At 41.0% G+C, this 13347-nt stretch overlaps 1 protein-coding gene across 5 annotated transcripts in view; it reads left to right on the top strand.

The window, feature by feature from the left end:
* Positions 1-13347, top strand: part of ESR1 (estrogen receptor 1) — a 285231-nt gene that overhangs the window by 252177 nt on the left and 19707 nt on the right. The window lies entirely within an intron of this gene.

Raw genomic sequence — 13347 nt, 5'->3', positions numbered from 1 at the left:
GCTCACTGGATGTTCTGATTTGTTCCACAGGTCTGAGCTGTAAAAGTGGTTTAAAGCAGGCCCCACCCTGCCCCCCTCACACACTTTTAATCTCTTGTTCTGGGCTCATCTTGGCTGGACTGGAGGGTCCAATCCAGGAATGCTATAGAAAAACAGATCAGTGCTCTGTCAAATCCAGTATCCTGAAACTTAGTGTCTCTTACTACATACTTCAAAGGGAGATGGAAAAACAACTATCTACTTGTACAATATGGTTCTATGAAAGTGGGGAATTTCTTGTTGATTTCAGCTGGCATTCATTTCATGCACTGAAGCATGAGAATTGACATCTCTTAAAACTTATCCTAGCTAATGTACTATAAATTCAAGTGCTTTCCTTATATTCATGAAAACAATCATGTTTCAACCCCAAAGGAATTTTTTGAGAAAGATACAAAGAGATGAAAAAAGTGAATGAGAAGAGAAACAGTCTCTCAAACTTATAATAGTCACCCCAACTAACATTATAATATCCATGTCATGTTCTGGTGAGCAGTTCAGACCATTGAAAGGTTGTGTCACACCTTGCATTGTAAACCTGAGTGCCCCAAAATGCTTCTGCTAGTTTTGGCTTCCTGCCTGGGTCACACACACAGCCAGCAGCCAGCATGCACTTCATGTTCTGTGTGCTATTCAGCTCTGATTCAGCTACTTTGAAACCAACAGCCTGCCAGCAGTTATCACAGACACACTCTTGTCTTTACCCGACTTGGTTGATGTTAACAGGTGACCCCAACACTTTCCCAGACTTGTGTGTTCTGCAATGTCCAGCCCTCTCCTGCAACATTCAGAGGAATAAAAAGATCTGTTTGCTCTTTTAAAGAGACAAAACCCAACAGCTTGCCACATTGACTGGAGTTAACATTCATTTTTACTTAAACACAGTGCTGTTCATTGAGATTAATAGGAAAACAAGCTGATGAACAACAAGAAGGAAGGATTTTAAGTGACCAAGTACAAGAGAGAAAGTTAGAAATGGTTGCAAGCAATGAAAAGTGAAAACATGCATCTAAAAGTCTAAAACTTAATTTAACAAAACACAGGCTTTTTTCAAGATGGCTTTGTTCATGATGGGTTTTCTCACCCATAGTGTTCCAGCAAGATGGTGGCTGATTTCCTCACCCTGGTCAGGATTTCCTCCAGAAGCCCCAAAGTGCTGGTTCCTTTTAGGGTGACCAGATGTCCCGATTTTTGCGTCTTTTTCTTATAGAGGCTCCTATTACTCCCAACCCCTGTGTCACATTTGCTGTCTGGTCACCCTAGTTCCTTTGTCTTTTTAGGTGAAAGAGATCACTTGGTGTTTTCTGCCCCTCCCTTTTATAGTCTAGTGAACCTTTGAAATGGATTGTTTCGAAGGTTATCCCTCAAAGTAAAGTTTATTCAATCTATAAGGAAGGTGACATGGGGTCTGGTAGTGAAGGAAACTCATTGCTGTTCCCCCTCTCCCCACTAGTGTTTGCTAAAATGCAGATTGTTCCGTTTCCTGCAATCTCCTCTCTCTGCTGTCTTGATAGTCCTGATTACTGCTTGTATGTAAACGGAGGTAAACCCACATTCCTTTGTTTAATATAGACCTGTTTTTAACTCCCCTTGACATGCCTGGTGTTTAAATACACTTTAGTCATAATTCCGGCATATATCCATAACTCTTAATAAACACAGCTATTAATGATCAGTGGGTTTTCAAATGATACTTCACAAGGAATATTTTGTACCGAGATATTACAATTCTGTGGAGGGTGTGAATACCTGGGTGCTGGACTGGGTCACAATCCACCAAAACTATTTAAAGAAAAGCTTGCTAATGTATTTTCCTCAATAATTTTCTGTGCTGATAAGTTCCACAGACTTATTCCATACTGCATAGCAAATTATTAGCTTCATCCAATTGTTGCATGCCTTTGGAGCAGCCTTGCTCTGTAAAGTTTGATCCAACAGGATTGGTGCAAGCCAGAGGATTAGCACTGAGCAATCTGCAAGAAACAGGGTTTTGGTTTTTGTACTTTTAATCAACAGCTTAATAGAAATGCTAATATATAATAGTATAATAACTACTATAAGAACAGGAAATAGATATATTTATTGCCTCAGAAAAAGCCCTATTCTGCTTAAGTTTCCATTGAAGCACATAATCTTTCTGTGTGCTTTGGCATTAGGAAATGTATAAAACATTTTCTCTGTACAGAGTAGGAATTTCTCTGTTCATTTAAACTTAGATTTCCACCAGTGCTTATACTGGACAAAAAAATCAAGAGAACAAAATAAAATTTTAAAACAGTCTTTAAGTCTTTGCACAGTAGCAGTATAATTTATTACTTCAGGAAAGAAAATAAAGAATATTACTGGAAAATACAACATAAAGTACATATCTACCTTCCAAGAACCCATCTGCTCTACGTTTGATATTTTTCTAAGAAAATTGCAGAGAAACATTTGCAAAATAGAGAGCAGAACCAAAGTACATCTTTTATTTTAAAGAATCCTTATTGAGGTTGCAAGAACAAACCATCCCAATGTGTAGAAAGAATAGTAAATATGGCAGGTGACCTGCCTGGCTTAACAGTGAAATCCTTGCTGATCTTAAATGCAAAAAAGAAGCTTACAAGAAGTGGAAGATTGGACAAATGACCAGAGAGGAGTATACAAATATTGCTCAGGCATGCAGGAGTGAAATCAGGAAGGCCAAATCACACTTGAAGTTGCAGCTAGCAAGAGATGTTAAGAGTAACAAGAAGGGTTTCTTCAGGTATGTTAGCAACAAGAAGAAAGTCAAAGAAAGTGTGGGTCCCTTACTGAATGAGGGAGGCAACCTAGTGACAGAGGATGTGTAAAAAGCTAATGTACTCAATGCTTTTTTTGCCTCTGTCTTCACAAACAAGGTCAGCTCCCAGACTACTGCACTGGGCAGCACAGCATGGGGAGGAGGTGACCAGCCCTCTGTGGAGAAAGAAGCGGTTCAGGACTATTTAGAAAAGCTGGACGAGCACAAGTCCATGGAGCTGGATGCGCTGCATCCGAGGGTGCTAAAGGAGTTAGCGGATGTGATTGCAGAGCCATTGGCCATTATCTTTGAAAACTCATGGCAATCGGGGGAGGTCCCTGATGACTGGAAAAAGGCTAATGTAGTGCCCATCTTTAAAAAAGGGAAGAAGGAGGATCCAGAGAACTACAGGCCTGTCAGCCTCACCTCAGTCCCTGGAAAAATCATGGAGCAGGTCCTCAAGGAATCAATTCTGAAGCACTTAGAGGAGAGGAAAGTGATCAGGAACAGTCAGCATGGATTCACCAAGGGCAAGTCATGCCTGACTAACCTAATTGCCTTCTATGATGAGATAACTAGCTCTGTGGATTAGGGGAAAACAGTGGATATGTTATTCCTTGACTTTATCAAAGCTTTTGATATGGTCTCCCACAGTATTCTTGCCAGCAAGTTAAAGAAGTATGTGCTGGCTACATCATCGGGCTCAACAGGTAGTGATCAATGGCTCCATGTCTAGTTGGCAGCCAGTATCAAGCGGAGTGCCCCAAGGCTTGGCCTTGGGGCCGGTTTTGTTCATTATCTTCATTAATGATCTAGAGGATGGCGTGGATTGCACCCTCAGAAAGTTTGCAGATGACATTAAACTGGGAGGAGTGGTAGATACACTGGAGGGTAGGGATACCATACAGAGGGACCTAGACAAATTAGAGGATTGGGCCAAAAGGAATCTGATGAGGTTCAACAAGAACAAGTGCAGAGTCCTACACTTAGGATGGAAGAATCCCATGTACTGCTACAGACTAGGGACCGAGTGGCTAGGCAGCTGTTCTGCAGAAAAGGACCTAGGGGTTACAGTGGACGAGAAGCTGGATACAAGTCCACAGTGTGCCCTTGTTGCCATGAAGGCTAATGGCATTTTGGGCTGTATAAGTAGGGGCATTGCCAGCAGATCGAGGGACGTGATCATTCCCCTCTATTCGACATTGGTGAGGCCTCATCTAGTACTGTGTCCAGTTTTGGGCCCCACACTACAAGAAGAATGTGGAAAAATTGGAAAGAGTCCAGCAGAGGGCAACAGAAATGATTAGGGGGCTGGAGCACATGACTTATGAGGAGAGGCTGAGGGAACTAGGATTGTTTAGTCTGCAGAAGAGAAGAATGAGGGGGGATTTGATAGCTGCTTTCAACTACCTGAAAGGGGGTTCCAAAGAGGATGGATCTAGACTGTTCTCAGTGGTACCAGATGACAGAACAAGGAGTAATGGTCTCAAGTTGCAGTTGGGGAGGTTAGGGTGGATATTAGGAAAAACTTTTTCACTAGGAGGTTGGAGAAGCACTGGAATGGGTTAGCTTGGGAGGTGGTGGAATCGGCTTCCTTAGAGGTTTTTAAGGTCAGGCTTGACAAAGCCCTGGCTGGGATGATTTAGTTGGGGATTGGTCCTGCTTTGAGCAGGGGCTAGATGACCTCCTGAGGTCCCTTCCAACCCTGATATTCTATGTTTCTATGATTATCCTCCCTTTAGCTAACTTGGGGAGGGGAGCGGAGGAGGAACTGAGGGGAAACATTCAGAGAAGAGGAGGTCTGCATTGACAAGTAACATTTTCTTCTCTGTCCTCATTTCCTGGATGGGGTGGTCACGCCTATGAGCCATTTCCCTGGCCACCCTTGTGCAGATGGAATAGCAACAGACTTTAAGAGCAAAGAATGCTGTTTGGGAGTCAGGAAGCAATTGTACAAACAAGAATCTGTTTCTGTTGCTGTACTGTTGATAGTGTAACTAATGAGACAGATATCTCTATCAGGGTTAAAATATTAGGGACGATTGGTACAATACATGCAATTTTAAAGTGATAGCTGGCCCCTTTAGAGAAGCTCAGTTAATACATATTGTGAAGTAGAAAAATAGACACACTTCACAAAAAGTCATGCAATGTACATGGTTCTTCTGAATGATATGCCATTTTTAAGACTATATCTCATGAACAGGCCTGGTTGGAAACAGATGCTTTAAGCTGTTGAAAAGGGGAGATGCTTTGCTCTCCACAGGACAAGGCAGATGTTGCTAGTCTGGATGGTGCCCAAGAAAATAGATTTTAAAGATGTCACTAGTCCAGGACTGAAATTTGATAGATTTGACCCTTAGCTCATTGTCATTTGGGAGGGAAATGTAACATTACAAAACAGAACCAGCTCAAGAACAGTAAGTACCACCCTGGTACAACTCTAAGACAGAATTCTTCCTCTCTCGCAAGCACTATGTCTGTGCTTAAAAAAAAAGCTTTTATTAAGAGGAGAGGGAACACAGCATCAATTATGAAAAGTGTGCAAGCAGTAAGTAAACACCTGCCCCACAGTATCTTGGGTGGTAATCGTTTGCCCCTCAACTAGGGCATATTAAGTACAGTTCTGCTGCCCTTTAGTCAAAATTTAAGTGAATTTTAACCCAAAACAGCTACAGTTTGGCAAAACATTCTACTGAATACCTTGGCAAAGTAGGTGTTTCTGTGCAAATATGCTCTGCCACGGAGGTCTTTCCCTCCATGTCATCAACAGATGGCAAGAGAGAATTCAGATCACTGGCTTATGTCATCTAAGCCTATGATTCTATCAGCTTTCCTGGTACAATGCTATGTTGGTAGTGCTGTATTAAGCTCCAGATATGTACCTAAATTTAGCTGAATGTTAGCCCCTGACATCATGTGACCTGCAGTGTCAACAGCCTTGTTCCTTCTGTCTCTTGTTGGAGAGGATAACTGGGCAGAGCCACAGGGTCCAGAGAGCAACAGAAGGGTTGTGAATGGGTGTCTGGCTGTAGAGTACCTCCGTCCATGACCACAGATGGAGCACTCCCCAACTGGCATTGATTCCACGGAGTGGGCAACCTTTTAAGCTGCTGGCCTAAATGCTGATCTTTCCCTTTCAATTCATGTCCTGCTGCTAGAATTACCAGGAAAACAATAATAATAATGAAATTAATTAATAAGGCAACAACCTAGCATTAATATTTCATAATTACATGTAAGTGTGCCAGACTCTATCATCATTACTTCAAAAATGGATAACAGTACATAATACTGTTATGCAAACCCCAACTCTTCTACCAGCCTACTTTTGTGTTGTTGGGGAGAAACTCAGGGGCTTGCTGGTCCCATTTGGTGTGTTTGGGACAAATGTATGTCCAGCATCTTCTGGGCCTTCTTCCCTCTCTGTTTCTTTTCCTGGGGATCCACAAAGGTCTCTCTTCACTCCCTTTTATGTTGAACAATGGCAAAGGGCATTGGTTGGGTATCCTGCTTAACCCACAGCTCTGGGTGAATCAAATAATTTGAAGACTAGCATAAATATCTGCTGCATTCATCAGCTGAGTGCAGATGAACAGTTTCCATTCTTATTTAGCTTTCTGGCTTTGGTTTGAAAATGTCCCACCACATCTAAAAACTGTCTCTTACTGAGTTTCCTGTGCATGTTGTGCTTTCAGGCACTCAGATTCTACAGCAATGAGTCTGTAATAAAAGGCTAAGCACAATAGAATAAAATCAGAAAGGGATGCTTAGCTGGTTCCTCACATCTCATAAAATGTTTCAAATGCCTCAGCACATCACACTCTTAATAACTCTGTCTCTTGATTAAAGGGACAGCAAAACTTTGGTGCAGAACAAAGTAAATATGATTGCTCCAATTTACCATCAGCTTATTAGAAAAAATAGAAGCAGGGTGGATACAGAGCTTTGATTCAAAGCGTTTAATTAGTGACATACTGTTTGTATTTATTGCCAAGGAAGTAAGCACATAAACACTAACTAAATCCACTGCCGCATTTCAAAAACATTTTTTTTAAATCTATGTATAGATTTTATTTTCAATTAACCAATGACAGCGACAAGTTCCACTCTGGAAACCAAACCTCCAACAACCAGTCTGTAAACAAGTCACTTACTTAACAGAGCTGAGTGCAGCAGCCTGCAGAGAGCTAATAAAATGCAGAAATTGATTAAATTCTCTTCCACTTTTTGCTTTATTGATATACTTTGAGGCTTGTTATTACATTGGAGTTATAGGCTATGGATAACTAGATAAACATGCATTTTAAGTATCAGACTTGCAATTCCTTTTCAAGTTTTCAATTCTGCTTACTTGTATTTGGGGTCTCTACAAGCCACAGTGAATACTTTTCAAGGGTATTTCACAAGTCAAAGAACTTTAAAAATAATCAGGAGAAAGTCTATCTAGAGTTTTGGATCATCTTGGGTATTTATAGTCTATTTATATTATGGTAATGACATTATGATTTTATGTAAGGTATATTAGAAATCAGAACTTGGAACTATAAACAAAATCCCATAGTGGTGGTGGTGATGTTCCTTTATATTAAGAACAAGGGTAACCCCAGAGATCTGTAAATATGATTCCCCATCAGAAACTCTTGATAAGAGTGTCTTACATCCTCCGCACCTCTGTGCCAACTGCTGTCATGTTTTGAACACAATAGCTATCCCAGTTTTATTATAATTATCATAGCAGAGGCATGAGGAAGGATGGAGATTTCTGCCACCTGTTAGCCTACAGATCTATTAAATATCACCTCTCATCAAGATGAATGAAGCCTTCTAGAAAAGATGCTGTGCTGCTTGCACACTTCAGGACAAATTCACCCCTGGGGGTTGAAATTCCATCAACCTCAATGGAACCGTAAATGTGACCTTTCTAATAAAACTGCAAAATTTGATTAAAATGACTTGTCCAATGCTCATTTGCTTTATTCTCACCATAATTAAGTGTATAGCAGAGGCTACACTGATCTGGCAGTGCCAAATAATGCTACCCCTGAGTGAAAAATGATTGCTAAAAAAATTACTGTTTGTGTATGAATTTGCATTTGTAAAGCACTCATCTCCATAATATCTAGTGAAGTATGCAGCAAGAGACATTTTTAACCCCATAAACTGATATTAAAATGCATTTATATAGGTTATGGCCCACAGTTGATCCAAACCTTTGTGAGGGATGTTAGCATCTCTTCAGAACAGTGCTATAAGAAAGAGGCAGTTGCTATTGAGAACTACAGTGTGCAGTGAGGCATAATGCCACCTGTGAAGATCAGAAATATGCATAGCCTGTACTTCAGTAACAAAGGAATTCATTCTTACTACAGTAAAGAGGTTTATTGGTTTTCTATAAAATTTCTATAAAATTCCTTTCTTTTAGTATCAAGGAGAATAATGGTTCAGGGCTAGCTGTCCCCTGGATCACTTTCTAGTTCCTGAGTGCACCTTTTCTAATGACAGGCCTTCACTTCTCTCAGGGTGGAATCCCACAATTCTCCTGTTATTGACTGCTCCCCTGCACTTCCCCTGTGCAGACCTGACTGGGTTCAACTACTGCAAGTCTCCTCCTTGGGAGCTGTGACCAGTGGTGAATACAATAACCCCAAACAGTCTTTTAAAGAGAGTATTGTTTGTTCTCAATAGTAGGAACAAAGCATAAAAAGAGAGAAGGGTTTCACACAACCAACCAGTCTACATGCATCTGTCTCTTACCTTATGGCCCAGACAAGCCTAGCTTATCCAAGAACCCCACCCTTTCCCCAGCAGTCCCTGCCGTCCTCTCTCCCTCTTGGTCTTCACAGGCTGTCCTTTTATCTGCCCCAAAATTCTGGGATTCAGTTTTTCCTGCTTGGTTCCTACTCTCCTGGGGTTACCAGCTAAATCAGTGGTTCTCAAACTTTTGTATTGGTGACCCCTTTCACACAGCAAGCCTCTGAGTGCGACCCCTCTTCTGAATTAAAAACACTTTAAAATATTTAACACTATTATAAATGCTGAAGGTGAAATGTGGTTTGGGATGGAGGTTGACAGCTTGTGACCCCCCCCCATGTAATAACCTCATGACCCCTGAGGGGTCATGACCCCCAGTTTGAGAACCCCTGAGCTAGACAGTTGAACCCAGCATGGTCAGAGGTAAAACTTCAGTGAGAATGACAACCATATTGTCCTTTAAGTACCATCTGATGCTCTTGTCTCCTGTGTAAATGCAAATAACCCCTGCTTGAATTAAACATGTGTAATTATAACAAACCCCACAATTTTTTTTAAATGGAGATATACCTATCTCATAGAACTGGAAGGGACCCCAAAAGGTCATTGAGTCCAGCCCCCCTACCTTCACTACCAGGGCCAAGTACTGATTTTGCCCCAGATCCCTAAGTGGCCCTACTTGAGGATTGAGCTTACAAGCCTGGGTTTTGCAGGCTAATGCTCAAACCACTGAGCTATTCTCCACCCAATACTAAGACAGATAACATGTAATATTTGTGAAATATTAGACAGCTCTCGCAGCCTTTACAAATAATCTACTGCATTATGGCTGTTCTGAATTGCTTTATTATCTGTTTCCAGTCCTCATGCATTTTGCTGCTGCTGTTTTGTTTTGATATTTCCCATGTAGGCTGAGAATGAGTCACTCTGCTTTTATGGTGGTTACAGCTAGTGTATCCTCTTGTATAATTTTCTGTGTTTGCCATCTAATTATTACAGTGATAGTTGCTACATAAATATACTGATGGATTGTACAGGTTAATTATTTCTTTTTAACTTAAAGGGTATTTACCACAACATTCCCCAAATGACATCTCATACCATAGCATCCTGAGGCAGAGTTAAAAATGGGCCCAAGCTTTCAAATCCAAAATAGCGTTTGAATCCAAACATCTCCAAAGTTTGAGGTTAGTTTGGAACTGATGCTCCAATTTGGCCTCTTTGAGGAAAAAGGTTGGAGTTGCAAAGACCCAAACTAAACTTCCTCACTATTTGGGGGCAAGCAGATTTCATTCCACCTATTAGTTTGGGTCCAGTTCTAATCCCCATACTGCTAGGGATTCTTAGACTGTGATTCGTACATTGACTCTATTAGCACATGCTTCTGCATAAGGTGACAAAATATTAATGTTATCTGAACAACAAAAGATAGCTGCTGTTAGGGCTTGAGATATTAACTGAAAAAAAATCCCCAGTAAATTAAAAAGCAGCAAATACTGAGGAAAATCATACACACAAAATCCATACATAGGACGTGACTGACGAATGGAATACATTTGTTATTTATTTTTAATTAAATAGAAATATGAGGATCAGAAGTAAGATGTATTAAAGGATTGGGACGTAATGTTTTAGGGATGAACAGAACACTATGGATAAAGTAGACTCTCCATTCCCTCCAAATCTTTGTCCAAAATTAAATCGGAACCAAAACTTAACCGCTTTTTGAAAAATGAAAAGTTCATGCTCAGTTACCTTTTTTCATTTTTGTGCACATCTTCACTCAGTGCCAGTTTGAAGCAGAAGCTACAACCACAGTAGTCCAAATATAAACCTTTTGCCACGGTCTTTACAGAGGAAACCATCTTGAAAGAGGGTGATGTAAAGGCTTTTATTCTGTATTCAGGTGCTGGCTGTGTATTTGTATACTTGGTTAAAAGGCTCAACACTAATAAGAAATAATTGCTGGAACTAGACCTTCCATGAACCTCTCCAAGCACTCACTTAAAATCCTTCTTTTTTACCATAGTATAACAATAAAGGATCAGGTGCCACTGGGGACTTATAAGTATCTGACAGAAATTTCTCACACTGAGGGCTAGTCTACACTGGCAACGCTAAAGCACTGCCGCGGCAGCACTTCAATGTGGCTTGTGAAGTCACGGCAGAGTGCTGGGAGAGAGGTCTCCCAGCGCTCTAAAAAAACCACCTCCATGAGGTCTCGCATTTCAGAGTAAACAGACAACAGCTGCTTTCACTGCTCTTGACAACATTAGTAGGGATGACAAAGTAGAGAATAGGAGTATTTGTGGCACCTTAAAGACTAACATATTTATTTAAGCATGAGCTTTCATGAGCTACAGCTCACGCATATTCTCACCAGTAACTGCACACCGCACCATAGTAACTCTAGCTCAGGAACCAACCCATGCAACAAACCTCGATGCCAACTCTGCCCACATATCTACACCAGCAACACCATCACAGGACCTAACCAGATCAGCCACACCATCACCGGTTCATTCACCTGCACGTCCACCAATGTAATATATGCCATCATATGCCAGCAATGCCCCTCTGCTATGTACATTGGCCAAACTGGACAGTCTCTAAGGAAAAGGATAAATGGACACAAATCAGATATTAGGAATGGCAATATACAAAAACCTGTAGGAGAACACTTCAACCTCCCTGGCCACACAATAGCAGATCTTAAGGTGGCCATCCTGCAGCAAAAAAACTTCAGGACCAGACTTCAAAGAGAAACTGCTGAGCTCCAGTTCATCTGCAAATTTGACACCATCAGCTCAGGATTAAACAAAGACTGTGAATGGCTTGCCAATTACAGAACCAGTTTCTCCTCCCTTGGTTTTCACACCTCAACTGCTAGAACAGGGCCTCATCCTCCCTGATTGAACTAACCTCGTTATCTCTAGCTTACTTCTTGCTTGCATATATAAACCTGCCCCTGAAAATTTCCACCACTTGCATCTGAAGAAGTGGGTATTCACCCACGAAAGCTCATGCTGCAAAACGTCTGTTAGTCTATAAGGTGCCACAGGATTCTTTGTTGCTTTTAAATAAATTTGTTAGTCTTTAAGGTGCCACAAGTACTCCTGTTTTTTTTGCGGATACAGACTAACACGGCTGCTACTCTGAAAGTAGAGAATAGCAACTTGAGAGTTCAAGTAGTGATTTTCAAGTTTGTCACTTAATTTAATTTGACCTCATGCCCCATAGTGTGCTATACTTAGCCTAAGCTGGTTTAAATAGATGTACAAGCTCGAAATGTTTGAAAATACTCTTATTCATTGTTGGAAGAATAAAAGGCAACAGAGCAGAACTCTGACAGCGGATGTGTTAACAGTATCACTATCTCACAATGTGCAACAGCCAGCTGCCACAATACAAAGGGGAAAGTAAATGAGAGATGTGAAGGGTTGGTAGTAGGGAGTGCAAGTATGAATTACAGCTTCCTGATTGTGGGCAACACAGAAGAGGTAGAAGTTTTGAGCTGCATTTGAAGAAGGGATGAGGAATCAGGAGGGATGAGAGCAGACTTCACCAAATAATTGCTGTGGGAGCAGCAAAAGAGCAACCTCTGATGTAGGTCGACACTGGAGAAAGGGGATGTGGCAGACGTGAGACTTCGGAAACATGGAATATTCAATGTGTATTATAAGGAGACACACAGATGCCACAGAGATATGGTATATTCAAAGACTATTATAATATTTATGTGTTTGATACATCTTTATGAGCTTGCAGGTGATTGAGATTGGATTTCTGTCTCAAGGGGTAAGATAAAGGAGGTGTCTGGCAGGAACTAAAGTCAACGAGAGGTAATTAATGAAAATCTCCAATACCGAAAACAATGTAGGTAACAAGTCATTTTGAAGTTTCACTCCCTAGAAATAGCTCAAGAGGCCTAACATGCAAATACCTGAAAGTTTATAAAGTGACATTCCTAACTTAGAAAGAGGGTGTCACTCACACTTGATCCAAGAACTGACATGAGTCTATGATCAGAGACAAGCCCTATGAGAGGTCTGAAGTACACTAATCCTATGAGGGGCTCCATGTAGAAGATGGCTGACCAGCTGGTAAGCTAAAATGCAGATAAGTTGTTTGTTTTTATGATACGTTTTCTCTGAATTGCTTTTGTTCTGAATAAATAGCACTTTTCTGTCAGAGCTGACAGTCACTGATAACCCTATTATTGCTCCTGAGAGAGTGGAAATGCAGATGCTGAACTGAGGTCAGATATGGTGAAGTGATCACAGTGAATTGCAGAAATCTATAGCCTAAGTCCCCAGTTTGAAGAGAGAGGATTGTTGCACTCTGCTCTGAGATAGGTGATTGCTGAGTGGGGTGCTCTCAAGCAGGCCATGAAGGGGTCAGAGGTGCAGTTATGTTGGGAAGTGTGACAGGAAGCAGAGGGAGAGATGAAATATTGGGATCATGAGGGTTCTTTAAGATGAGGAGAGCAATCTTGAGTGGGAAGGGAGTCAATGGATAATCAAATATTCACTGGTGTTTTCACTTTCCTTCCTAAACCAAGATACAGACATCCCATAATTTCTTCCCCATAAGTTCTGTCATATGAGCATCCTATACTCTAAGCCTTCTAATACATGCACAGTTGGTCAAACTTTAAAAATCCTTGTGACTGAAAGGATCTCTGAAACAAAACAAACAAATAGCATAGAGTCCTCACCAGAGAAGTTTCTTATTTTCTCTTCTGGAACAGATATTAATTCATCTATCGCCTATAGCTTTAGCAGGGTAGTTTA

Source organism: Mauremys reevesii, linkage group 3, assembly GCF_016161935.1.
Source record: "Mauremys reevesii isolate NIE-2019 linkage group 3, ASM1616193v1, whole genome shotgun sequence".
In the NCBI taxonomy this organism is placed as follows: domain Eukaryota; kingdom Metazoa; phylum Chordata; order Testudines; family Geoemydidae; genus Mauremys; species Mauremys reevesii.
This window is presented reverse-complemented; position numbering and strand designations above follow the sequence as displayed.